This window comes from Ambystoma mexicanum, chromosome 11 (genome assembly GCF_040938575.1).
Source record: "Ambystoma mexicanum isolate Mex_15411 chromosome 11, UKY_AmexF1_1, whole genome shotgun sequence".
Taxonomy (NCBI): domain Eukaryota; kingdom Metazoa; phylum Chordata; class Amphibia; order Caudata; family Ambystomatidae; genus Ambystoma; species Ambystoma mexicanum.
This window is the reverse complement of record NC_090934.1, coordinates 733919521-733946307: the sequence shown is the minus strand read 5'-3', so window position 1 is coordinate 733946307 and position 26787 is coordinate 733919521. Positions and strand designations below refer to the sequence as shown.

Here is a 26787-nt window from a genome sequence, read left to right as displayed (position 1 = left end):
GCATTGAGGCAGGAAGAGAGTAGGTGTCCGATGCCTCCACCTCTGCCAGTCAGTCGAGGAGGGTGAATGAAGGATAGTTTGGAGCTGTGTAGGGCCACCAGAGTGGCAGTGTCAGATGGAGAAATACAGGTTTCAAGAAGATCTAGGGCAGGAGAGATGGCAGCAAGAAGATCTAGGGCAGGAGAGATGGCATGAAAGTAGTCAGTAATAAAGGAAGTATTGTTGCCTAAAGACTGAGTATTCCAGAGTGCCATGTTCAGTTGATGAGGTAAGGAAGAGTATAGAAGAGGAGTCTCAGAGGTAGAGAGATGAGGGGACTAGGTGTTAAAGGAGGCATAGTTAGCTTGTTGGCTTTGTTTGTTGGAAGGAGGTGGGAGAGAGATAGAGTAGGGGGAGCTTTGAGTTGTGAGTTTTATAATAGGTGTAGGAAAGGAGGAATTTGAAGCGTAATTGGAGAAAGCATAGGGAAAAGTGAGTAGGAAGAGCAGCAGGAGTGAATGCATTCTGGGTGAGTAACACAGTGTGGAGAGACAGTACAGTAATTAGGAAGCTTGAGGTACTCATAGGTGCAACAGGGAGAAAGGCAAAAGCAAAGGCTCATAGCCTAAGAGGCTGGTCAACCGCTCGCTTTCACCCTTCACTGTTCCGCCTTTAACTGGGATGGCCCTGGCTGGATGACCAAGGGAGTTCAGAAGGGATGACACATGCACTTGTCACCTGATTGCCTAGTCCATCAGTGGCTGGTCTCTCTGATATTGTCCTTGGTGTTGCTGGGATAAGGCAATTTCTTCCTGATTTGTGTTCCCAGAGGAGCCTCTTGTGGCCTTCAGCTGGAGATAAGGATTATCCAAGATGCACGAGGCAGCAATGTGAAGATCAGAGAAAGGGGCCTACGCATGTAATTTTCCCACTGTATTAGAGTGACCAGATTGTAAAAAAAAAAAAAAAAAGAAAAAAACGGGACGGGCCATGGAAATAGAAGTAGGACTAAATAAAATACACATTCGACTTTAGTCCTACTTCTGTTTCATTGGCCCGCTGCGGGGGGCAGACAGGGGGTGTGCTAACAGGCACACTCCTCTCATTGGAGGAGAGCACAGGGGAGGGGAAAAGGGAGGGAATGAAGGCGTGAAAAGCATTTCACGCCCCCATTCGTAGAGGAAAAGTTGCGCCGGGATCCGATTTCGGAATTTTCGAAATCGGGTCCTGCGTCCTGCAAAAAAAAGGGGAAAAAAATGGTCCATAGGCAAACCCCGAACAGGGTTTATAAACTAAAAAAACTCCCGGGACCCCGGGACGTCGGGTGATTTCCCCGGACTGTCCCGGGAAAACCCGGACGTCTGGTTACCCTACACTGAATGCAGTGCGCCTACATGCGTAACGCTGTATATGACAGATGCTCCCTTATGTGCACCGAGGCAGAGACATTTAGGGGGTGCAAGGCACATTTTCTGGCGTTAGCAGTGCCAGGAACTGTCAGGGGGTGCAACACGCCTTTTCCTATACTGTGCACGGTGCTAAAGACATTTAGTGGTGCAACATGCATTTCCTGGCATGCGCAGAGATGGATAATGTTAGGGGGTGCAACATGCATTTCCTGGTGTGCCCATAGGCAGCGACTTTTAAGGGGTACCACGTGGATGTTGTGCCCACATTTACAGGTAGCTTGCTCCAACCCCACCATGTGTGGGAAAGGACAAAGACAGGGATGAGGGCAGGACAGGGGTCCATCTGCCAAATGTTGTAATGTGCCTACAGGTGCTTCTTGGGGCAAGAGGGACCAGCCTGCAAAGCAGGAAGAGGCAGCACCCCATAGAGAGGCACAGGTCAAGGAGAAGGGTCCACCAAGGAAGAAGCACTTTTCAGATGAGGAGCTGACAATCCTCACTGATTATGTCGATGAACACCCGGTCAACCTGTACACTTGCGCTGACAGTACCCTTCCTGTGACCCAGCGGTGGCATGAGGTCACATACCACATCAATGCCTGTGGTGTGGAGAGTCGCACTGTGGAGGCTGTCCACAAGAGGTTGGGGACCTCATGCGATGGACCAAGGAGAAGCTCAGCAGCAATGTGGTCTCTGCCCAAGGTACTGGAGGCGGATCACCACATGTGGATGAGTTGACTCCATTTAAAGAGATTGCCAGTGGACTCATAAGCAGCTAGCACATTTTTGGCGTGGGAGGTATGGACACCTATGCAGCCACATCAGGTGAGTGCCAGGTTTGCATGTCATATGTGCTTTCATCTATGCATGACATGCTGTCAAATGTTGTGGTACAGTTGGCTGAGGTCCTCCTGACCCATCCATGAGTACTGCAGTAATGCTACCATGGTCCCTTCCATCACATGTTGTACATTCCAGGAGATGGATGCTTGATTACTGTGTGTGGTTGACATTGATCTCACAGTCCATATCACTGTGCACAGAATGTTACTGCTACTCCAATCCACTTATGTGGGGCAATGGATTGCCAGACACATCACATTGGACACGCACACAGTGTAATGCTTGTGTATAGTGCATTGTGAGCGCAAATTATGTCTTACACAAAATTATACTAATGTGTAGATGATGTCAGAGTCATCCATTCTCTGGCCTTGGCCACCAGTGGACATGGATGAACGACAATGTCATTGCAAAGACGCATGAGGGTGTGTTTCATACAGGAGTTGCAGTGGCTAGCCAAGAGACATTTGAGTGATATTTATTCCACATTTGGAGTGTCAGTGGTTCAGTGCCCATGTAAGTGCACACTGGTCGTGTTCATGTCACACTCTCCTCACCCATGGCTGAGATGCAAGTGGGTGTGGCTAACCACTTATCTGGCAAAGGGCAATGTGATGAAGGGGTGATGGGGCTTATGGCAACACATATGCCTGTATGCAGATTTGGTCAGCACAAGTAGAGGTGACACTTTCATATGTTGCAAGTATACACAGTTGTAGTAGAGTAGGGGCTCAGCAGTGATGCACTGACCTCCATCCGTCCACTGGTAGAACTTTCATTCTCTTGCACTTACTTCAGCACTCACCCTGCACTTGCCACCTGCTGGGCGCTCTTTTATTTATCTGGTTTATTTATGTTCCCATGTACTGCACTTTCTGTTCTTTTATTTATCATGTTTATTATTTACCCATGTTCTGCACTTTCCCCTCCCCCCTGCAGTTTTTTTCCCCCTCCCTTGCACTTGTGCGATCTGAATGACACCTGGCCTAGTAAGATCGTTGTCTGTCTTCCCTCTGTTCCCCCCCTTGCCTCGTCGCGCCTTGAAACACCTGTGTATAGGCGCGTTATAAATGCCATATATCATCATATCATACATGTCTGTATGCATGCATGTTCTCCTACTCCTCCAAACCATGGCATGGTGCCGGGCCTAATATGCACCAACATGATTGTACAGGTCATTGAATGTAAGTCACCTGTGCCTTTCAAGTTACAGTGTCCTCTGTGTAAATGTGTGATGTATGTGTGGCATGACCTAATGTGCCTGCATGCATTGCATTTGACATATGCATGTTCAGCCGGGTAGTTTTGCCTCTATATTGTCGTCTGTCTTTGTAAAGGTGATGACACAGTGGATGAAGAGGAGGCGTTGGATGAGGAGGGATAACCATCCACCAGCGCAGCCCGGGGTGCTGTGCCCACTGAGAATCCCCTCGTGCTGCAGAGCATCATCAGCAGATTGACAACTCTTCAGATGATGCTGCCAAATCTGACATGGAGAGCATACTGAGAGATATGGTGGAGGGTCCACCACTGAGTAGTCTGGATGCAATGGCGCTCCTTCAGTTCCTTGAGGCTGGTGAGTCTGAGGAGGAGAGCCAGGAGAGCCTGGGCCCGTCTGTAGGACACCTTGCGTTAATGGTGGATTCAGTGTCTGCAAGATTGCCTTCACCATAATGGAACCAGCAGCAGAGGCTGGTGTCAATTGGAGGGTTGCAGACCATTAGCCAATGACAGTGCACTCATAGCGACGGCCCGGGCTTCGGCATCCCAGCTTGGTAGGCCCCACACACATGGTGGATGTGTGCCTGCCAGACACTCAGAGTGGGAGGAGGAGTTGCTGCGTGCAAGTGCCCAATGGGGCAAGGTCCTTCAGGAAATGGCCAGGTCACCTGGCTGAACAAGTCATCTCCTCAACTGCTGCACGTGCTAACAAACAACCCCTATTGCACCAGGAGGGGAGAAAGGACATGCAACAACTGATGCATGCGATTCGGAAGGATGGTTCAGCACAGTCAGGCAATCCCTGCATGATGAGTTTTTGGCCTCCAGGGACCTCCAGTGGCAAGTGATGGTCACCTTGTGGGAAACACTGCATGTGGAAATGTTGGTTTTAAGAAAATCGCAATGGCAAGACATGGAATCCCACAGTAAATCACTGCAGGGAAAGATGTTGCATTTAGGGCAATCTCACCGTCAAAACACGCATACCTCGAGGCAGTCTCTGCATGATGAAATGTTTGCCACAAGGGACAGACATCCACCGCAAGTGATGTCTTACTTGAGACAATCTCTCAACATGCAGTGGAAACGTCAAGGGTCAGCATGCATAATGACTATGTGCCCCCTCATGATGTACATCACCAGGACCTTGTAGCAATTGGAACCCTCATGCACACATCCCTCTCAGGAGTGGCCATAGCCAATGTGGACCAGGCTTTGGCACTGTGTGGTCAGGATGCACCATCCAAGGATCTATCCTCTTGCCACCACGACCGCCACCTCTTTTTCATGTGCTTTGGTGTCCATGAGACTGTGGTGAGGGTATGCTTTTCTACTTTTTTTTTATTTCCCATTCCCTCTCAAACTTGGACTATTTTTATTTGTCTATTTGGGTTGTTGACCCGGTCCAAGGTGTACTATTTTTCATTATTGTCCTCATCTGGGATGTGTTTTTTTACCTCCATCCAAGGAGGACTATTTTTTATTTTTATCCTCGTCCAGGGTGGACTGTGTAATCATTATTTTTCTCTGATTTCAGGGACATTGCCCCCTCACGGAAATTCCAAGCTGATAGTCTGGACATGAGGGTATGTTCAGCGGAGCCAACTGTCATGGTGTTGTGGACTGCTACAGCCTCCCACATACAGGTGCACATTTCATTCCACATTGATGAGTATATGTTCAGACTGTATGACCGACTCCTTTACCTGGTCCAAATATATGTCCTATGTTACCAGTGTGCCCACACTCCCTGATAGTAGCACCCGCCAGCACCCTATTTCCACCCAAGTCCCCATTCACTCTGGTGGACACTGGCACTCCCTGGACCAATGCAGAGGGCCAGTTTTAGGTGGAGGTAGTGAGGGATTCACAACACCTCAGCTGTACCAGCAGGTAAGGTTGTGTACTGTCGATATTGTTAATGGCTGGCGACATATGCACCTCAATAGTGGCATGATGTGACACACACAGGGTTTGCATGGATGATGAGATTTGTTGATCTTTGGGTGATGGTCACTGTCACTGAAGATGTGAGTTGGCCTACATGACTGTGTGTGTGCTTGTGTTCTTGATCATCTATGCATGTGCTTTGGGTTGGTGGTTGCACATCCATGACTTGCTGCTTCGAGTCTCCTCAGGATGTTTCTCTGCATATGGTTTTGGTGAGTGCTGATGGAGTAGCTTCATTTTATGTGTGGCATTCCATTTGCACTCCTGTCATGTTAGGCTTGTATGGCATCACCTGCCATGCATAATGTCCAGTAGCCACTCTATGATCAGGGGAGGACTGGCCTATATGGTACTCTGGTAATTTCACAGTAGACTTCTGCACCCTGGGCCTCGTTTGTATGGTGTTTCCACATTTCCTCTTGGGAATCGGGCTAGCCTTGTAGTTGAGGTGTTATATGGCGTCACTTTGTGTATCATTTCCATGGCCTCTTTTGTTTCCATTCCATGCCTTCCCATTTTGCATGGGCGTGCAAAACACCTGACTGTTTCATTCGACATAGGTGGATGATCCAGCTGACATGTATGCATGTGGGTGATGTGTGTAGTGCACTGGTTTTCAAAGTTTTGATGCTTGGCCCCCCTGTGAGTAAAAATATTGTTGCTGAGCCCCCTTCAGGAAAATATGTGTTGTCGCCCCCCACATGCCATATCTGCTAAATGTTCTATTAAAAGCAGTTACTGTTCTCTGTTCCTTAGGGGTCTCGTACCCCCTCCCCTGGAACTCTTTCACCGTCCTCTAGGGGGATCAACACCACAGTTTGAAGACCACCAGTGTAGTGTGTGTTGCATTGCTGGTAAAGGGCAGGTATTGGGTGCCAATATGTCCTTCTCATGTGTCATGTGCTGATGTGTTCCCACTCCCCTGCTCCTACTGAGGTCAAGAGGGCTGGAGCCCATCCCCCTCGAGTGATCCCCGCTGGTCACAACCTGCCTACATGACGGCAACAGCGACACCGTCCCCACTGCAGTGATCCCTTCCATACTGCATTATAGCATGTGGCCCATGCATACTCTGATTGGGTGAGAACATTATCATTATAATCTGATTTCCGAGCCAGAAGCAGCCCCTTCCGACGTTCGTGTATGCCTGCACCGTGCTGCCTGACCCAAAATGTCTGGCGCAACACGGCCTGAAAGCGAGGCTCCACTAGGTTGTTAAGCAACCACACGCTTCTTTATCCAATCCGCATCAACTGGCAGGCGGAAGCCGGCGGCGGAAAAAGGCTAAGATAAAGGCCCTGTTGCACCCTTAGAATCTCCACTCCCCTGCTCCTACTGAGGTCTAGAGGGCTGGAGCCCATCTCCCTCGAGTGTTCCCAGCTGGTCACAACCTGTCTACATGACGGCAACAAGGACACGGTCCCCACTGCAGTGATCCCTTCCATACTGCATCATAGCACAAGTGGCCCATGCCCACTCTGATTGGGTGAGAACATTATCATTATAATCGGATTTCCGAGCCAGAAGCAGCCCCTTCCGATGTCCTTGTATGCCTGCACCGTGCTGCCTGACCCAAAATGGCCGGAGCAACACGGCCTGAAAGCGAGGCTCCACTAGGTTGCTAAGCAACCACATGCTTCTTTATCCAATCCGCATCAACCGGCAGGCAGAAGCCGGCGGAGGAAAAAGGCCAGGCTAAAGGCCCTGTTGCACCCCTCAGAATCCCCACTCCCCTGCTCCTATTGAGGTTGAGTGGGCTGGAGCCCATATCCCTCGAGTGATCCCAGCTGGTCACAACCTGCCTACATGACGGCGACAGCGACACCGTCCCCACTGCAGTGATACCTTCCATACTGCTTCATAGCACAAGTGGCCCATGCACACTCTGATTAGGTGAGAACAGTATCATTATAATCGGATTTCCGAGCCAGAAGCAGCCCCTTCCGACGTCCGTGTATGCCTGTACCGTGCTGCCTGACCCAAAATGTCTGACGCAACATGGCCTGAAAGCGAGGCTCCACTAGGTTGCTAAGCAACCACATGCTTCTTTATCCAATCCGCATCAACCGGCAGGCGGAAGCCGGCGGCGGAAAAAGGCTAAGATAAAGGCCCTGTTGCACCCTTAGAATCCCCACTCCTCTGCTCCTACTGAGGTCTAGAGGGCTGGAGCCCATCTCCCTCGAGTGTTCCCAGCTGGTCACAACCTGTCTACATGACGGCAACAAGGACACGGTCCCCACTGCAGTGATCCCTTCCATACTGCATCATAGCACAAGTGGCCCATGCCCACTCTGATTGGGTGAGAACATTATCATTATAATCGGATTTCCGAGCCAGAAGCAGCCCCTTCCGATGTCCTTGTATGCCTGCACCGTGCTGCCTGACCCAAAATGGCCGGAGCAACACGGCCTGAAAGCGAGGCTCCACTAGGTTGCTAAGCAACCACATGCTTCTTTATCCAATCCGCATCAACCGGCAGGCAGAAGCTGGCGGAGGAAAAAGGCCAGGCTAAAGGCCCTGTTGCACCCCTCAGAATCCCCACTCCCCTGCTCCTATTGAGGTTGAGTGGGCTGGAGCCCATATCCCTCGAGTGATCCCAGCTGGTCACAACCTGCCTACATGACGGCGACAGCGACACCGTCCCCACTGCAGTGATACCTTCCATACTGCTTCATAGCACAAGTGGCCCATGCACACTCTGATTAGGTGAGAACAGTATCATTATAATCGGATTTCCGAGCCAGAAGCAGCCCCTTACGACGTCCGTGTATGCCTGTACCGTGCTGCCTGACCCAAAATGTCTGACGCAACATGGCCTGAAAGCGAGGCTCCACTAGGTTGCTAAGCAACCACACGCTTCTTTATCCAATCCGCATCAACCGGCAGGCGGAAGCCAGCAGCGGAAAAAGGCCAGGATAAAGGCCCTGTTGCACCCCTGAGAATCCCCACTTTCCAGCTCCTACTGAGGTCAAGAGGGCTGGAGCCCATCTCCCTCGTGTGATCCCAGCTGGTCACAACCTGCCTACACGACAGCGACAGCGATACCGTCCCCACTGCAGTGATCCCTTCCATACTGCATCATGGCACAAGTGGCCCATGCCCACTCTGATTGGGTGAGAACATTATCATTATAATCGGATTTCCGAGCCAGAAGCAGCCCCTTCCGACGTCCGTGTATGCCTGCACCGTGCTGCCTGACCCAAAATGGCCAGCGCAACACAGCCTGAAAGCGAGGCTCCACTAGGTTTCTAAGCAACCACACGCTTCTTTATCCAATCCGCACCAACTGGCAGGCGGAAGCCGGCAGCGGAAAAAGGCCAGGATAAAGGCTCTGTTGCACCCCTGTTCACCCATGGACGCTGCGGACCTGCGGTCACCCACGATCAACTACTACAACCATTTGAGCCTATACTGACCACTCTCTCCCAGGTTCAAAACTCCCACCCCTAATGATCATCCTTGCTACTCCAGAACATTACGGTGCGCACTGGGGTCAGAGCAGGAGCTCCCTCACTGCAATCCATGAGACACCTCTGCCCTTAAGGTAAGCGTGCGGGCTATATCTGGGATATGACTCATTTATGTTAACATTGTAGCTCACAGCACCCGCTCTACTACTTCATAGCTGTAAGAATATGCATGGCGTCCCACTCGTAAATGGCGCTGTAGGCTCCTAACTACAGGCAGCCATCTTGCTTCAGTCAGCCTCACTGCTCATTGCTGCCAGTGGCTACTATACTGTAATATCTACTGTTTTAAACTCCTGCACTATCCCCAGTTGTGCATGCCATGTCTACATGTGCCGCCTACAGTGCCTTAGTCATACCACCAGCTATCCACCTATTGTATATGTACCTATGCTAGCCATTCCTTGCTCTGCCAATCCTATGCCAAAAAACACTCTGGTAAATGTGCCTAGCCAGTGCCTTTGTCCCATCTTAGAAACTTGCTTCCAGCCCTTCTACAAAGAATGCATCTATGCTTGTGTTTGCATTTTTGATTTTTGTACTTAGCCAATGTTGCCCCCTTTTCCAACTACTGCATCTAGCCTATGCCCGTATTTGCATTTTGAATTCTGTACTTAGCCAATGTTGCGCCTTTTTACAAATAATACATCTAGCCTATTCCGGTATTTGCATTTTGAATTCTGTACTTAGCCAATGTTGTGCCCTCTTACAAATACTGCTGCTAGCCTATGCCCGTATTTGCATTTTGAATTCTGTACCTCGCCAATGTTGCGCCCTCTTACAAATATTGCATCTGGCCTACGCCTGCATTTGCATTTGGCAAACTACACCTACCCTTGCCTTTATTGGAAACCTGCAGTCCTGCCAGTGACTGCGCCCCACTGTGTCACAGCATTACACAACGTTAGCTCATTCGTCTTGGCAACTGCCTAGAGAGACCTAACTCAACCTAATCAAACCTAGCAAGCCCCTACAATGCCCACTCGTATGACGAACTTCACCAACCTACACCTACTCTCTCTCCTGCTAGCTAGTTTACAAATCTCAGTAACCATGTCCCACAAAATAAGTACTAAGCCCTCACCAACCACTAATCTAGGGAACTTCGAAACTAACGTTTACGTGAGCACTCCCTGCACCCTAGCCACGAGAAACGCTAGACTCCGCTCACGCCTCAGCAGACTACACAACCCACTTGCTAGATCATTACCTCCTGTCAACATCAGAACTAGCCCCCACTCTATGTACAAAATGCCTAATGCGATAAATATGAAGATCACTCATCTAGACCACATCGCCACTAAACTAGACATCGCTAATAATTCCAAAAGCCCCCAACAACGGCCATCACCTCCCACCACTATCAAACCTGCTCAACCTGCCCCCCACATTAAAGCAGCACTAATAAACACAAGGGGCCTCATTACTAGGTGGGCGGTAAGAGATTACCAGCACCGGTAAGGGCACCGGTGCCGGTAATCCCTTACCGCCCTACTACGAGGTCCCTTAGCGGGTTTCTTCCTCAGGCGTTATGGAAGGGACCCGTTAAGGGACTTCAGAGCTAATAACGGTACTGCAATTTGCGGTACCGTTATTAGCACCTTCCTCCTTCCCATTGAGCCCTATGGGGGCTGAAATAGGAATGGGGAATGGCTTTTTCAATGGTGACTTACCGGTCCCGCAAAGGTCGGAATAGACCGGTAAATCGCCATTGAACGGGACCGAACACGGTACCGGTATTGGAGGTAGTCATGGCGCTAATAGCGCCATGACTACCTCCAACCTCGTAATGAGGCCCAAGGTCTTTAACAGCACATGCTACAGACATTGCCGACCTAATCATAAATAACAATCTCGACTTCCTAGCTATCACGGAATCCTGGTTGCATGAGGCTGCAGGACCCCTACTTGCCATAGCTATCCCGGATGGTTACACTATAATTAGACAAGATAGAGTAAATGTACGAGGTGGAGGAATTGCTATTATCGCTAAATCTACTCTCGCTATGAGACTTGCCCAAACCCACAACTTACTCTTTTGTGAAACCTTCACAGCCAAACTCCCTTTAACTAACTCCCAAACACTAACAATCCATCTCATTTACAGACCGCCTGCGCCCATTGGAACCTTTGAGGAGGACATCATTACCCTTCTCTCGGACAATCTTAAAACCGCGTCACAACGACTAGTCCTAGGCGATTCAGGACACTATCATAGCCAACTCACTATCTGAACTAGGATTATCCTAAAAAGTTAATGAGCCCACTCACACCAAAGGAAGAACCTTGGACTCTGTGGCACAATAAAATTGTACAGCCAATATTACTGCTATTACGCCCTATCCCTGGACTGACCACTTTTTCCTGTCTGTCTCAATCCTCACCACTAGACCACTCCTGCCCACTATACCTACCGCCCCCCCGTCCTACCATAAATATAAACAACATAACTAGAGATACTGTAATACCAGCTATCCTACCCACCTTAAATCGGTTGGATGACAACCTTGACCCAAGCTTACTTGTGAAGGAATGCGACAAAATAATGCTAACCACACTGGACAGCATTGCACCCCTGAAACTCAGCCCTAGCAAACCTAAAGCACACCTCAATAAATGGTTCACTCCCCAACTCAAGGACCTCAGACTTCTAAAAAGGAGCTGTGAAACTACATGGAGACTCCTCCCAACCACCGCCAACCAAATAAAACTCACAGAGATTTCATCACTTTACAAAAAAGAGATCTTACTCGCAAAACGTAATTCCTACAACAAGCGCATCTCTAGGGCTAACTCCAGCACCAAAAAACTATTTTCCATCCTCAAAGAACTTGAATCTCCCATTACCACACCGGAAATTTGCACCAAGGACAAAACGTGGTGCTCTGATATACAACAGGCCCTAATGAATAAAATAACTACCCTTCAAAACAAAATATCTAAAAAAAAAACAATCCATCAACCACCTACCTATCCACACTGCCGCCAATGCCCCTCCTAAAGACACTCTAACTAACTCAACCCCTCGTTTCTATTTCACCAAAATTTCTACCCTTGAGGCTGAGAAAGTAATTCTATCACTCAAGCCCTCCAACTGCCAGGGTGACCTTTGTCAATTTGTCAGTTTATCAAAGATGTGGCAAGAGATCTTGCGCCGTTCATTACCAAACTGATTAATGACTCATTCTCCTCAGGAACTGTCCCAGCTAACCTTAAACAATCATGGGTGCTCCCACTATTAAAAAAACAAACTCTAGACCCGCTAATTCCAACCAATTATCGCCCCATTACCACCGTACCCTTTCTGCTTAAGATCCTCGACAAAGTGGCTTATCTCCAGATCCAAACATTTCTGGAAGAGCATAAACTCCTGGGAGCTCATCATTCAGGTTTCCGACCCCAACACAGAACTGAGACGGCCCTCATTGACCTGAAAGCACAGGTAGATGAGCTGAGAGACAAAGGGAAAACAGCCCTCCTTTTACTATTATACCTCTCAGCTGCATTCGACCTGGTAGACCACAAAGCCCTCTGCAGACTCCTAGACACGGCTGCCAACTTTTCTAAAGAGGCAATCATCTGGATTGAGTCCTTCTTGAGTGACAGAACTATGAGGGTCTTCTCGCCCTCAGTGGCAGCAGACCCTGTCCCCATCACATGCGGTGTTCCTCAAGGATCTTGCGTCTCCCCGACCCTGTACAACATTTTCACCAAGCCCCTCTTTGATGATCTGGATTCTCTTGGTATCACCTACACTAACTACGCAGATGATACTCAGATTCTCCTCCCACTTTCCGGGGATTATGAAGAGGATTTGGTCTTGGTGAACAGGGTGTATCTCATCATCCAGGCATGGATGGCTATTCATGGTCTAGGCCTGAATGATGAAAAAACGGAACTCATACTGGGTACACATGCTAACATCAAAAAACTAGGACCGAATTACACATCATTCATCATCGATGGTAATGTTATCAGGGTGGCCAAAGAGGTGAAAACACTCGGTTTCTACCTTGACTCCACCTTATCTTTTACTAAACAAGTTAATACCCTGGCCTCAGCCACAGCATACACATGCAAGCTGATCAGAACGGGCAAAACCTTTCTATCAGATGATAATTGCATTACCCTAGCCAGAGCCTTGATTTTATCTAGGCTCGACTACTGTAATGCTCTTTATATTGGTGCCAACAAAGCTATCACCCAAAAAATCCAGATTCTTCAAAACAACGCCATTAGAGCGGCAGTAGGTGTGTCTAAACGGTCTCTCATCTCCACCATGAGGCGTCAAAACAATTGGCTTTGCACTCTCAACAAAATCAACTTAAAAACAAGCTCCCTGACACATAAGGCATTGAGCAACGCTGCCCCCAGTTACCTTACCTTTCAATTTATGTTTGTGCATCCTGTGATTGCCTAGTTTGCTTTCTGGTATTCCTGGAGAGCATCTTCATGATTGAATGGGGGACATGTTGACAGTATCAGAAACATGCATGTAGAAGGGGTGGATGGCCAGCTGTTGGTTTTCCCTGTTGCAGGAGCATGTACATGGCAGTGGTGTGTGGAGGTGAGCAGGTCCCGTGGCAGGGTGCAAAGGCAGACATCATGGAGATGGCAGTCAGGTGAGCCCTTCCTTGCACTTGGTGCATGCCACTCAGGGGAGCCCATGTTATGGTGACATAGTGCCTGGGGAGGCCTTCACTCTGTTATGAGATTTGACCTGTGTTGAGTGGAGGTGAGCAGGTTCCGCAGCAATGGTGCTTTGGGAGACATCATGAAGATGGCAGTCAGATGAGATCTTTCTTGCACTTGGTGCATGCCGCTCCGGGGTGCACATGATACGGTGACATTGTGCCTGGGGATGGCTTCACTCTGTGTAGGATTTTGTGCATGTCACGAGGATAACTTTATTTTGACTTGCTACGACTGTGTTGGTGGTTTGTGCACTTGAAGTGATGGATGCTGATGGGGTGTCATTATAGTTTCCATGTTATGAGGCACACACAGTTTGCCTCTCACAGATGCACATTCTCAGGTTGTTGTAATGTGCAAGTTGGATTGGCCGGATTGCATCATTGAAGGGCATCAGGGATGTGTCTTCACTGTGTGTACTCCGCAGGGGTTGCAGTCCAGGTGAAGTATGTTTGTACAACCGGATTGCGTGTGTTCTATCCATGTGGCCTTTGGCCTAGTAAGGGAATGGGTGATGCCTGTGGATGAGGGCAGTGGCCGTCCTGCAGCTCTACTGCTATGCCACGACGAGTGGCAATATTGTGCAGGGCACAACATGCTACGAAGATCCTGCATATTACAGCGGGTGCATATAGCAATATGCTACCTAAGTGGTCCAGGGAGCGGGAGCAGGACTTGAGTACTCCGAATGTGCATTCCACTATGCCCATAGTGTCTATGTGCGCTATGTTGTAGTTTGCCTCACCTGGTGTGGCTGGATTACTGATGGTTTGGAGAGTTGCCCAGAGCTGTGCCAGAGGTTACGATTAATTCTAATCCTTCTAGCCATCACCTTTTGTTTTGTCTAAGTCACCCTGAGTGGGACAGGTATGCCCAGATGTTGGTCCTGCGCCTGCTGGGCATAGATACCCATGTTACTCCTCACTGATGATACCCAAAGAGGCAGAAACATTTCCGGGGATGGTTGTGATCTCATTCAGAAGGGATGTGACCTAGCAGTTCAGGCTGGACTGCCCCTTTTGCGGTGGGACCCAGCCTGATTTGCATATGGTGTTTACCCTCTCTGTAGTGGCTTGGCAGGCTGAACAACGATGATTTAGAGGGTTGCCCGGAGCTGTGCCAGAGGTTAAGATGAATTCAAAACCTTCTAGCCATCACATTTTGTTTTGCCTTCCTGATGGGTGTCCACAGGAACAGTGAGAGCGGGTAGGCACTGTCCCCTGCATGGGGGAAATGCTTATTGTTTGCATTTAATGTCATTATTTCTGTTCATGTGCGTCATGTGACTAATTGTGTGTGATGGTTGATACCCGCCCACCAGCCATGTGTTTCTAAAGGTTCCCAATGCAAAGGCCTGGTATATAGGGGAGTGGCACTAGATGTAGCTGTCATGCATGCATTCCGGGTAATTGGCATTGACATGCATGATGTGTCCCTTGGCATCACAGATCACCATAGCATTAATTCAATGCCAATGTTTCCTGTCACGATAGATGTGCTCAGTCTCTGGGGGGAAGGGATGTTGCAGCGCTACATGTGTAGTCGATGGCTCCCAGGACCCGTGGAAAGTGTGCAACTGCGTAGAATTCCTGCACACTCTCTGCCTATGTACACATGGTAGGATGCAGCACAATACCTGGTGGAGTCATCTGGATTGTGTGGGCTGTGAAATGTCCCCGACAATGGCTGTGGTGTGCTTGAATGATCCAGTAGCAAGGAAGTGTAAGGCTAATAGTGCTTTCACTGCTAGCGAACACATGGTGAGTGATGCCAGGTCATTTTCCCACTCCTGGACCCGGTCTAGCATGACAGGGGGAGCGAAGCAATATCTTCCATACACCTCCTCATTTGGCATCCCAAATAAAGTAGTTTGTGGATGGAAAATTCTGCCCCTCCTCCGACTTCCATGTAGTCGGATCAGTGCTAGCAATGCCGGGTCTGGTCTTGTGGAAGTCCAGTGTTCAATGGGGTTGCATTGCGTTTTTATATGTGCACTTTCATTGCGCTTTGTTCTTAGCATCGTATAAGGAATGACGGTAAGATCATGAGATGTGCGTTCTCCTTTTGACTCCAGACAATTGCATGAGAGCTTCTGTGAGTAGGGTATCCTTTTGCGCTTGATAGGGTGAGTTTGTTTTTTGCATGGTGCCTTGATAGGGTGAGTTTGTTTTTTGCATGGTGGCTCCTTGAGCACGTCCATGTTCGTCTTCATTTTTTGCCTTGAATGGGGATTTTGAATGGTCCGTCCTCTATTTAGTTCTTTGCGCTTGCCTTTCCCATGCGTTGCGCTCAAAGTCGCGCAAAGCGCACCAGCACAGCGCAGTCTAAGAAGTACCATGTCAAAGTCCGATCCGTGAATCGGACATAGTTTTTTTGCACGGAGCAAAGTGTACTTTTACGGTGCAGTCATTTTGCACCGCGCAAAATATTTTGTAAATTAGACCCTATATTTTGCCCCACTGTTGATTACTCTTGCACCAATCTAAAGTTTATGTCATATCGCCCTAGGGGCAAGTACCCCATTGCCAAAACAAAAAGCTAATATTGAGCATAGTCACTTTACTTGGGACCAGATTACACGATTGATGCGTTCGTCAGCTCTCTATCACGATATGCGAGTCATGCACCCACGCAAGTGACAAGAGCTGCGCTGTCAGTGTTGGGGTGGATGATTCTTTCTCCCTATTGAATGGGCCAGGGTCTCACCATGTGGTCAGTCTAACTGCACCCCACTGGGGGCTCCCTCCCAGGACACTCGTTCCAAATGGGGGCGCTAGAGAGGTGGTCTGCATGTGTGACCCCGTCTAGTTAGCAGTCATAGAGCATGAACCCTTTAAGAGCCGTTTGTATCTGCTTTGTTAAAATAAAGCACGAGTGAGGGCAATAGGGATTCAGTCATTTGCTTGGAGCACAGCCCATTTAAATGACATAACGCCCACTTTTCAAAGTTCACCACAAAGCTAAAAGGCCACATGATCTAACAATTCTATCAGTGCTAAAAATGGAGCAAATCATAAGATAATACAAAATGGAACAAACAGCCTAGTTTACAATCTATATTATTTTAAAAATGTTTGCACCAAAGCAAAAAGGAATCAGACTGTTTTCTGTGCTATGTTTGCTGCATAACATAAAATAAATGTCTCATCACGAGTTGAGCCGGAACGCTGGCAGTATTACCGCTGGCGGTATTAGCCCTACCGCCAAACCCCCTGGCACTATTAGCGCCGGATCACCAGTTTGGCGGTAATGGAATTCCCCATTCCCCACTGAGACCATTCGGGAATGCCCCATTCCCCATTGGGCTCAATGGGGAATTTTCGCACTCTTACCGCCGACGGATTTCCCGCTGGCGGTAATAGCGCGAATTTTCGGCGTATTTCCCCCAGCTCAGAGCTGGGGAGAAATCCGCCGAAGCCCTGATTTGGCGGACCCTTAAATCCGGCAGTAATAGCGCGACCCCCGGGTTTAAGGGTTACCGCCAAACTCGTGATGAGGCCCATGTGTCTTTTCATGTTATGCAGCAAACATAGTAAATAAAAGAAACTGCTTCTTTTTTGCCCTAGTGAACGCATTTTCAGATAATTATAATTTGAATTATAATCAGTTATTTATAACATGCTTAATACTGACAAGGTTTCTAAGCGGGACCCGGGATTCGAACCTGTGATGCTAAGTGTCAGCGAGTTGCCACTGAGCTATACCACCCTTTTGGTGATAAACCTTTTTGCTCAATTATATATTGGTGCTAAATTCCTTTTCTCCATTTTTTGCATCAGGCCAACATTTTGATAATCTATCCAATGCTGGAAATGGACATCATTTACTAGGGGAATGCCCTTCCCTCCCCCTCTTTTGCGCGCAGGTGTACAGCATTCGACCGGTGGAGGAGGAGGGCACTTTTGGGTTTCACATGTGGGAGAAGGGAGTGCAGTGGGGTGTGGGCGATTTGATGACTGTGACGGGTACGGATTTGGAGAGCTGGCCGAGGTGGATGATGGGGTCTCCAAAGGTGTGTTTGGGGTTGGCGAATGTGGTGTCGAAGAAGAGAGGATTGCGGGGCGAGATCAAAGCTTTGGGTCAGGCATATGTGGCAGGAAAGGAAGGATGCAAGGTGTTCACGGATGGTTCGAAAGACCCTGTGTCTGGGAGAGTGGGTATGGCGTATTATCTGGAAAGCACTGGGGAGTATAAAGTGGGACGATTGATGAATGATGTGTCGATCTGTACGGCTGAGTTGGTGGCGATTGCATTGGCGATTGATAGGGTGTGCGAGTTGGGGTTAGAGAAGGTGGTGATGTTTTCAGATTCATTGAGTGGGTTGCAGGCGATTGTGGCAGGGCATGGTGACAGGAAGGATGTGATTTTGGACATCAGGAGGAAGATTGATCGGTGTGTGCGTGGGGGAATGGAATTGGAGTTGGCGTGGGTCCCCAGTCACAGGGGCATTTTGGGTAATGAGTTGGTGGATCTGGCGGCGGGTGAGGGTATGAGAAGGGGAACGGTTGATGTGAGGCTGCCTCTGAGTGTGGATGAGGTGAAGGCTGTGGTGGTGAGACGGGTCATGGATGAGTGGCAGGAGAGGTGGGTGAGTGGGGTGAAGGGCAGGTGGATGTTTGGTGTTCGTGGGAAAGTGTCGATGAAGGTGGATGCAGGGAGTCTGGAATGGAGGAGGGGGGAGGAGGTGATGCTGAATCGATTAAGGATAGGGCATGTGGGGCTGAATGACTGTCTGTATCGAGTCGGGAAGCGTGAGACGAGGGATTGTGCGGTGTGTGGGGTGCCTGAGACTGTGGGACATTTTCTGCTTAGATGTGCGAGACATGTTGAGGAGAGAGAATTGATGACAGTCCGGTTATCTGCTCTGGGTGTGGCTGAGCTGAGTGGGAAGGCTTTGCTGGGAGGTGACGGGGTGAGAGGCAGGAGGAGGAACAGTGTGATGTTGGATTTTGTGAGGCAGATGGGGCGGTGGGAGGAATTGTGAGTTTATGTGAGACAAGTATTGACTGGTGGGTCTGGTACCATCATCCTTTGGGATGGGGAAGCGCCTGCGTGGGTCCGCTCATGCACCCGATAATTAAGAAGAAGAAGAAGACCTTCTTGGTGACCAAAGGACGACTTTCAGACGGTTTGCAATTGGATATCGCTTTGCAATTGCATATCGCTGCGTGCATTGAGACACAGCGTTCAGGACACTTGCAGCAGTCAGAGGCAGGTCGTTTCTTCAGCTTGAAGGGGTTTATGGGGTGCTCCGGCAAGAAAATTTGTTCCGGCCCAATTCCTTCCCTGAATCTATCTATCCCTTGATATTACTGGAGGTGCTTCATGTCCAGGTGGGGCCCCTGCAGGCCAAAGGGCACAAGGTGCTGTATGCACAGGTCTGCATATTCATCATTCCAACCCAGGGCCTTGTTATGTCAAGTTACACAAGTCAGAACATTGACAACCCACAGTTACTTATGCAATATCAAATTGACCAAGCACATTGTCCAATAAAAAAGGACGCTATGGAACATGGAGCAAATGGTTTTTGCACCTTGTTTCCTGTTAGCTTATAAGAAACAACAAATATCGATTTAGGCTCAAACTTAGTTCTGTTAGTTCAGCTATTAGATTTCAACATCTGAACAGATGCATTAATATGTAATGTGTACAACGAAAACACATTAATCTATTTTATGACCTTGAGGCACAACTTTCTGGACAAGGTCAGTGGCCACATCAGCTAAGAAGAGGCCCTTGTACAGACCACACATTGTGATGATTGGCAGGCGCTGCATATTGCTGTACAGAAGGGGCTCTAACTTTGGTTGCGGACATTACTATGGGGGTCCATCATTTACATGGGGATGTATCCCATGCAAATATTGGAATGTAGCCCTATTTACCAGGTGCATAGCTTGCATTAACAAAGCATGCACATGGCCAACTGAGTCCTGGGGTTCTGCTCTAGGTATGTGCCATGGGTAGGTGGCGCGCCTGCAGAGTTAACCACAAGATGCCATTTTGGAGGGCACATGCAGGGTCCCAAAGACCACCTTGTACCCTCTCCCCTCAGAAAGAGGTGCAATCAGTCTGCACTTCACCCATGGGGGATCCTCTCATGCCCACTTCAAGTGTGTGGCCGGTGCACATGTATTATCAAAGGCATCACAGTAAGAGCGGTGCTAAGTATTTGCATGGGCAAATTGAAAACCATGCCCGAGCAATGCAAGCTGCACTCGGGACCAGCATCTTTTGTGGTAAGGTGGTGCTTGATGAAACCTGTGGGTGCCGCAGAGGGTGCACACCGGGGCCTTGGTTAATCGAGCTTCAAACCAGACTCTGAGGAAAACCTGGTTAAAAAAATACATCAGAAATGGACCAAGTGGATTGGTTTCATGAATTATGCCTTGTGCCAATGCAAACTTTATGTAGTATCGCCCCTGGCCGTTTCTTGACCTTCAACATAATTGCCCCTTTTCATTGTTTATTTCTTATTGTGACCAGTCATGTGGGATGTAGCAGCCTCCCAGCCAATGAGTAGGCTCAGAACGGGGTCTTTACCACACCAAGAAAGACTCTGCTCCGAGCGTCCTCAGAGCAGGAGGCCGCCATCTTCCCTCGCCGGGTAGCAGGTAAGTATGCCCCCCCCCCCCGTGTTCCCTGCCCCTTCCTCCCCACCCCCAATCCCTTTTTCCACATCTTCAACCCCCCCGCCCACATCCTGCCCCACTTACCTTTTCTTGCCTCTCCCTTCCTCGGTGCCGGGAATACTAGTGTTCCCGGTGCATCCCTGGTGCACAAATAGCCACCATAGAAAGGGAGAAGGGACTTCCTGTAGTTCCCTTCTGCCCAATCCATGGCAGCCATCTTTTTTGTAGTTTTTCTCAAGTTGAGAAACGGTTAACACGCTGTTTCCCAACTTGAGAAAAATAAACTATTGGTACCATGGTACAATGTGCCGGGTTACTAATAGCAATAGAACCCTCAGAAGGGGGGCATTAACAGTCTGGTAGTACCTCAGGCTGTCATTAAGGGTCTTGCTTTGCTCGGGCCTGTAATTGACATCAGGGGCATTACCCGATTGGTAAGCCCCCACACCCCTATGGGTTCTATTGCTTAAATCTACCTGCCCTATCTTGCCCGTCAATATATTCCTGCCACCCTTATTTGTTGACTTTGTAACTTACTTTTCTTGTTTACATCTTTTGAGCGCATGTGATAACAGTAAATACAAGTATTTATAGTAGGTTGTGAAGTTCGCATTGAGGTACAACAATACGTTTATGCTAAAAGTGCAGCAAAGTTACTTTCAGTTGACATTTTCTTTCCTTTTCTAATTAGAATGAGACGTATAAGTACCCTGTTAACCAGACGGAAATGCCATTTCGCCCTCCCCCCCCACCAAAAAACATGCAAGCAAACTGCAATCAATTTTGAAGTAATGAACCACTTGGCCAACCAACCTATTTTGTCCTTTTTAGCTTTTACATCAAAAATATGTGTCAGGCAAGTAATCTTGTCATCCTTTCCAGTTTGCATAGTGCCCTGTTGCTTTAAAAGGTAAAGTGATAGCACCTTTTCTTGCCAGTCCATCGTTCTGATGGAATACGGTTGATTGGTGTTACATGGGAGTGGCGAACATTCTCTTTTGTGACTGTTATCCCATGCAATGTATATGCGTGGTCTCCCAGGTGACACAGGCTTGTTGTGGGAAGCCAGCGTCCTATGGCGAAATCCCCAAACGTCCAAGTCGGCCTTGCCCCTAAGCAGCGATACCGAGGCCACAGCATGTTCTCTCCTTTTGTGTGTGCTGTGTCCTGCGGCTGCACCGAGTGGGAGAAGGCGGCTTGTTTTGCTTATCTTCCCTAGCTATTAAAACGGAGTGAACACAGTTGGTGTGTGTAAATATTGGAACGCCACTATGCTGGAGGCTGTAACATTTCAGATGCTGCACCAGACAGTCTTGTGTTTCGTTCTAACATACGAACTTGACAGGAACATTAACGCCTTCCCGTCTTCTCCGAAATGAGAATCCCCTTGTCCCCCACGGCCCTCCTGGAATAGCCTGGCCCTCTTCTCCACTGTCGCTTGTAATGGGGGATTCTCCTCTGGATCCGCACCCTTTGGTTGGAAGAATCTGCGTTTTCCCTCCACTAAGCACGCAATGTCTACATCAGAGAGAAAGCAAAACAAAAGAAGTGATGGCTGGAATGTTTCGAATTAATCTTAAGCTCTGGCATTGCTCTGGGCAACCTCCCAGACCATTGTGCGCCTGCCAAGCCATTACAGAAAGGAGAAAACCAAATGCATATCAGGCTTGGACCACCCCAAAAAGGGGCAGTCCAGCCCGAACTGCTAGGTCACATCCCTTCTACACAAGACCACAAGCATCCTCAGATATGTTTCAGCCTCATTGGGGGTCATCATTGACGAGTAGCTTGGGTCTCTAGGGCCAGCAGGCACATGACCCGTGCCTGAGCATACCCGTACCACTCGGGTTGACTAAGGCAAAACCAAAGAGGTGATGGCTGGAATGTTTCAAATTAATCTTAACCACTGGCTTCGCTCTGGGCATCACTGCAGAACATAGTTCTTCGCCTGCAAAGCCATTACAGAAATGGGAAAGACCATTGGCAAATCAGGCTTTGTCCCAACCCAAAAACGGGCACTGCAGCCCAAACTGCTAGATCACATGCCTTCTGCACCAGACCACAAGTATCCCCAGACACGTTTCGGCCTCATTGGGCTTCAACAGTGAGGAGTAGCTTTGGTCGCTAGGCCCACCAGGCACGAGACCCACGTCTGGGCTTACCCGTCCCACTCTGGGTGACTAAAGCAAAACAAAAAAGGTGTGATGGCAGGAAGGTTTAGAATATCATCTTTCACCTTTTGTAATGGTTTGGCAGGAAGGTTGACCAGAGCAATGCCAGAGGTTAAGATTTAGTATTTATAACTGCTTTCACTCTCCCGTCAAGCAATTATCCTTACATGAACGTTTCATTTGGGTGCGGTTCTCAGACTCATAATGTTCTCTTTCTCATGGGGGTGTGGGTCCAAGACTCACACCTCATTCCCAGGGTCCCAGACCCTATAGTTCCCGCTTCCGCCTTGACCCCCTCGCTCCCTGGGGCCTCCGGCAGCTCTTGGGTAACCCACATACCTGTTTGCTTCTTCCTGGCAGGTACCAGCATTTCCTGAACAGCTTCAGCATCTGTTGAGGGCCCGGTAGCATTCAGATGTCTGTCGGGGTCTGAGGTGGCTCTGCAGATGTCTGCTTCTCCCTGGCAGTGTGTCCTCTCTCATGGATGCTTGGCCGGTGCTCTAGATGCCCAGAGGTTCTTCTCAGCAGTAGCCTGAACAGTCCTTACTTCCTGGACCACCGTCAGGTTCTCCTCCTCTGCTTGCGGCTTCACTCCTGCTGGCTCTTGTCTACTTGCCTGCTGCATGGCTCACTGGCGTCCTCCTTGGAGGACAGGTCTCTCCTCGCATCTCATCTGTAGCATATTTAAACTCCTTTGTTGGAAATTGGAGTCGCTTTGGGCCAATCACATTCCTTGAGAAGCTAGAGCGCTCACTTTGCTTCGCCAGAGTGATCCTTGGACTCCTGGTCTTCTTTTTCTCAGTGCATAAAATAAAGTCAGATGTAGCTTACTTTGCATTATCTAATGTTTCAGTCTCCTGAAGTGGATTAAGTTTCCAAATACTTGAAATAAAGTTATATGCAGCAAACCTTGATGTTTCTAATCCTGTTAAGTATACTAGGTTGGCTTACTTGACAATAGCAGACATTGGCCCTATTAAAAGTGGAAGTGGAAGGAGGATTTTAATTGGAGAAGGGTTTAGGTGTACTAACGTGGCAGAGTACCGTGTTCTCTGAGCATTGTCGTTCCTAATCCCATAAGGGGGGGTCCCCCCCGTGATCCTCTCTGTACTGTGGACGCACAACCTTGACCCCATGGGAAAGATCTCCCCCTTAGGGAGAAGGGATCACATCCTCATATTCATCACATCACTCTACCAGGGATGTTAACATCTTCGTATAAACTCTGTGGAAGGATCGTAGGTTGAACGTTAGGCTGCGTACTGGAAATGCCGGCCTTGGACTGCAAACCTCAAGAGCGTTTGATGTTCCCACCAGATGGGAGCATGAAGATAAGAATCCATGATATGTCATGAGGCTAACCCGTGAATAGTGGAAATCATTGGCATTATCTTCTGGACCGTTTCCAACTTGAACTTGGTGTTCGTAATTCTTAATGAAGACATTGACTGCTTTCAAGTCCAGAACCATTAGAAATTCGCCAAAGTTATTTGGCAAAATGAATGTAATGGAGTGGCAGCCTAGCCCAGTCTGATCATGGGGACCACTGCAAATCGCTATCTTCCTTGGGAGATTCTCCACTTCTAAAATGAAACCCTTACTTTCAATGGGTCCAGAGACCAAGGTGTCCCAATTGTTGTGGTGTCTGAGGTCTTGCAGAAAGCACACACATGTACCCTTTTTGTATGCCTTCCACAGCCTAGGGCTCAGGAGCTGTTTCCCTCCACTGTTGTTTTAGGAATCTCAGCCTTCCCTCTTACAGACTACGGGATGAGGAGAGACCCAGAAAATACCCAACCATCTTTATTGGAGATCTGCGCTTGGTCCCCTAAAAGGTGACGTTTTTGTGATGTTTGAAGGACCACTCCTTACCTCTTCTTAGAAATGTTCTCTTGGTTACTGATAACTGTGAAGTGCTGGAAGTTGACAGATTTCATCTGATCTTTTTGCACGGGATATCCAGTTCCACTCCCTCACCAACGATCTTCACCCCTTTAAAGGATAGATTTAAAGCAGCAGCTCTTTGTAGTCCAGTCACTAATATGCACCTGTGCCTGGCAGCAATTGGCATACACATCAATAGAGTCGCTGCTCTCATGGCATCATAAAATAACTCAGACAGAAATTCAGTCTGGAGTTGCATTTTCTTTAACAACTTTTATACAGTCCTTGCCTGAGAAAATATGTGCAGAATGTTCATTGCTCCTCAAACCTAGATGTTTACCTGTGTTTTCTGCTCTTCCAAAACACGATCTCTATGTGTATTTTGCTTATGAATTTCCCCAATATTCTAAAAAAAACAGGAAGGCAGTCTGTTTTTTGGAACACAAGAACTGATTTACTCTCAATTGGGTTATTAAAATTGGTGCTTCTTTGGCCCTTTATTAACTCAAACAAATGTTACAGAATAAACATGCAGAAATAAAGGAAAGATTACATCACCATTGGCATTGGTTTACAACACTTCATCTGTGCCCGGAGCTTCAGTGGGCAACTTGTCAAACCAGGCTGTCAAAGTGACACTTGCCACGGGAACCTACTGTAGAGAATACGTCTACCTTCTCTCAGTCCAGCAGATGCAAAAGTGACTCTCTTCCAGCTTTGTCTGATGTTTCCCACTCTAATGTTCACAATGACCACTTAGTACTTTTCCAGAGAGGTCGACTGCTAATACAACTTCACAGATACCCAGCCGGTGTATGCTGCAGGATTTTTCTGACACGTAATCACGATCTGTTTCGCATGGGAGCCAAAAGGACTTGCTTTTGGCTCCTTGTGGAATGGGAAACAATAACTCAAAACAATCCTTGACCAAGGTGAAACTGGCTTAAGGTAAAACAAGATATTTGTCTATAAATTCAGCACATGCAAACGGTGTTCAAAGCTGAAACCTTCCCTGAGACTGAGAAATGTTCATTGCTGCGCCCAAAATGCATTTCACCCAGACTCCATCTTTGAGGCAAAGACATTACATTTTTAAATGCAGTACACTGTATAATTCATCTGCAGAGCTGCATAAACCCATTTGCCACAGGGTTATTCATTGCCGTCTCTTCTTTTGGAGTAATGGATAGTTGACCAGTCAGGGATGATAACAGAAAATCTCATTCTACTGACGTAGATAGTGCTGCCTCCTCCCCAGTCACAGGGTAAACTTTAGACATTAAACGTGGATTTACAAAGTTGATTGATATGGGCTTAAGGCTGAACATAATGCAAATGCTGTTGTGATTTATACTGGCACATAGTGTACTAGGTACTGAACTCACATAACTGAATTGGAAGTATATCTTACCTGTTGGGCGAGGTAAGGGATGGGTGTTCACATGCAAATAGGGTGATATTTTGAAAAAATGTAATCATTATAGATGTTAGCCTGGCATCTCCCAAGTATGCATGCATGTACATATGTATGGGATTTTACAGACACAGACACACATGCACCCACAAACACACAGTAATTCACAGACATGTGCTCAGGCTCATACTCATACCAAATGAATCCAATGCAAGTTACTAAAAAGTGCATCGACACCCTGAAGGGTGTGTTAGAATTTAATAAAGAAAACAATAGCTAAAAAACGTGACTAAGAGGAATCATAACGTGAAAGAGTGGAAAGGTAAACCATGTAAAAGTGAATGATGCTTTGAAAGACCTGCACTGCGATACTGGACCAGTTATGACCTTCCCTTCTGGGCAGCTCAAGGGGTTATATACAATGCATTATCCCATATCTCTCTTCCTCATCCCAGTGTTTAGTAATCGGAGGATGCACCATCTTCTGACCAGCTTCTCCTAACGCCTTCCTTTCATTTTCCAATCTGGGCAACCACCCATTCAGGTATAAAACGGGATGGCAAGAGCCACCAATCCTGTTTTGTTTTCTGTTCTCCCATATAGATCACTCCAGGGGTGCGGTGATGGTCTTGTGCACATCACATTTCCTGGAAAAGATTGGTTAAGGAAATCCCACAGCCCCTGCTTCGGTTTAGGCCCAGTAGTAGGGTGGTCTAGAGGCATCCTGTGAAGTAGACAGGGCTACAGAGCCCAGAGCTGGGCCTGGAGCTTTGGTCCAGTGGGATTATTTGGTCTGCTGGGCTGCGCCAGAAGGGCTGAAAAGAAACAGGCCATTGTGGGGGCACTATGAGTACCTTCCTACCCTAGGGAAAAGAAGATAGGTAGCATGGTGTGGAATTCGATCAGCACCATAGTAAGCTGATTAGAAACATGCTTCATGAGGGAAGGAAGGCAGAGAAAGTAAAATCTTCTTTTTAAAGGGTGTGCAGACAAATCTCAACTTCCTCCTCAACCTCTTCAGAACTGGTCTCTGAGGGCAATGGGGAGGAATCCACAGGGAATTATCTGGACACTGAAGACACAACAGAAGTGATTAAGAATTGGTGACAAGACAGGCGC

The 26787-nt window shown here is 48.2% G+C and overlaps 1 protein-coding gene across 2 annotated transcripts in view; it reads left to right on the top strand.

The window, feature by feature from the left end:
• The window catches only part of LOC138503699 (alpha-1,3-mannosyl-glycoprotein 4-beta-N-acetylglucosaminyltransferase C-like), a 140716-nt gene that overhangs the window by 18788 nt on the left and 95141 nt on the right, over nt 1-26787 (top strand). The window contains exon 3 of one of the 2 annotated variants that reach the window (XM_069623629.1): nt 4993-5101. The exons of the other annotated variant lie outside the window; for it this stretch is intronic. The gene's annotated coding sequence lies outside the window, so the exon portion shown is untranslated. The remainder of the gene's footprint in view (nt 1-4992; nt 5102-26787) is intronic. 2 annotated transcript variants of the gene reach the window in all.